The sequence below is a fragment of the Bidens hawaiensis genome, unplaced genomic scaffold, assembly GCF_021521415.1.
Source record: "Bidens hawaiensis isolate Kalapana, Puna unplaced genomic scaffold, B.hawaiensis_p1.1 tig00036356_1, whole genome shotgun sequence".
NCBI lineage: Eukaryota > Viridiplantae > Streptophyta > Magnoliopsida > Asterales > Asteraceae > Bidens > Bidens hawaiensis.
In genome coordinates, this window is record NW_027496342.1 from 183,198 (window position 1) to 185,542 (window position 2,345).

Below are 2,345 nucleotides of genomic sequence, written 5' to 3' on the forward strand. Positions count from 1 at the left end.
CAAAGGTTGGTGAGCAATTCATAAGTTTAATCATATTAGTATATAATAAAGATAGCCACAAAACTTGCATACGAAACGATAAATAAAAGTGGTAATTTGGATAAATAGATATCGCTAAACACATTAGCGACACCTAGCTATAAGGGGATGCCAAATAGTCTAGGATTTTATAGTTATCGTTAATTGCATTACGTTAACGACACCTTGCTATAAGGGGATACCAAATAGTCTAGGATTTTATAGTTCCACCAACCAAAAGCGATAAACACATAGGCATATAAGCATAGAACACCAAATCGAGTAATTATTTAGGTAAAGTATACAACTACGTTTGTGGTTTAAGATTCAAATATAAAGCATTTTGTTGAATAAGTATGAAATGTCACCCCCAAAATAAAAGATGGAAAATGGGGTATGAAGTACTCACCTTCAAGTAGTAAACTTGAAAGATAATAATTTGGAGATTTGTCAAAACGACGAGTTTAACGCACAATGCCTAAAAAGAAAAGAAGTTTTGAATTAGAAAGGTTGTCTTGAAGGTCTTTAAACAAAATAAATGTTGAGAAATGTAAATAATTAAAGTTCAAGGTTTAAAATGTAACTATTTAAGAATTTATAACAATAACCCTTTAAAAATGTAAGTTTGCTCGAAACCGGGTTAAAGTATCTAACCTTAATATTTACTCAACCTATGTTAAGTAATAAGGTGGGTAAAATGCAAGAACGCAAATCCATTTGGAATAAAGATACTAAAACGGTTTTTTTTTGTCGAGTGTTTAACTTGTCGGTTCGGGTCTGGATAATTGGTCAAACCCAAAGTCAACTTTCCAAAATATTGAATGTTATGAGATAACTCAATAAAATTTAATAAGACTTAACCAAGTATGTAGTTCCATTGTTGTAGAACTAACAACGCACGTTAAGCGAGTGTTCGGTTTTGTCGGTCCAAACTTTGTTATGAGATCAAGTTGGATCCAACATTTCCAAGTACTTAAGAAAATATTTAAAAATCAATTTGTAACTATTTTAAAGAAATATACAAGTCTTGATGGCTAAAAAAAACACACTTGTGTGTCTTAAGCGACTAAGAATCGGTTTGGTTTCCACATGTCCAACCACTAAAGAACTTGTATAATAATGTACAAATAAAAAAATACTTTAAGTTTTACAACCAAAAGTTAACAATAAAGTCTTTAAACAAAAGTTCGGTTTTCGGTTCGGATCATGTTTCGGGTTAAGACCGAGGTAAGATTCTACAAACTCATAACCATAGAATTTGTAAAAATGATTTTAGAAACTTAGATCTAACAATAAGCATGTTTAAACAATTATTTAACAAAACTAGTAACAAAGTTCGGTTTACGGTTTAGAGCTATTTACGGTTAAACCGAAGCATAGACTCTTAAAAACCCATAACCATGGAACTTGTAAACATGACCAACAAACTAAAATAAGCAAGATTAATATGTATGAACAAGTTATATAGATGTATATATATCAAGGACACGAAGTCCTCCATGAAGCCTTGCCTTATGAGGTCCGAAACCTCACCGACCGGAATCGGAGAAGTAACTACCAAAGGTAAACAAGGGGTGTATATTATATATATGTTGCACAACCATAAACAAGTATTAATAAGGCTACATAAACTAATTAAGATGAAAGACTAAAAACATTCAAGAACACTTAAGAAGATAACCTTGAATCTTTGATGTTTGAGAGAGTTTTTTTTTTTTTTTTTTTTTGGAGTTGTAGCAAGGGAAAATGAAGAGGAAAGGTGGTGTATATATAGGGTAATGTTGGTGGTCAAATACGGGTGTGAGACACAAGAGTTTTCATGCAAAATGGATCAAGACAAAAACACAAAACAACAAAAAAAATAATAAAATAAATAAATAAAAATAAAAATAAAGGTAGGATGTTTTCAAGACCCAACAAGTGTGAAACAATATTGTAACATAAATCCATCATTTTGATTATAAAATAAGCTTCGGTTTACAAATCGGGTAGGTTTACATGATAAACAAATACAAAAACGAATACAAACAAGACCCGAAATTGACGAATGTCACAATATATATATATCAAAACAAAAGAGTTCGGTCGGCTAGCGTAACGTTTCATTCGGTTCTATCAACGGTACCGAAACTAAAACAAAGAGTTCAGTCTGTTAGCGTTACGTTTGTTATGGTACCAAAACGAAAAAAACAAAAAAAAATGGCTTGCTGCGGCGCCAACCATCACTTTTATTTATATCTACCTATTCTAATAAAGTAAAATAAATGTGGACACTTGTCATGTTTTAGTTAATTCTCATAATTTTTCCCCACCAAAACTCATATACA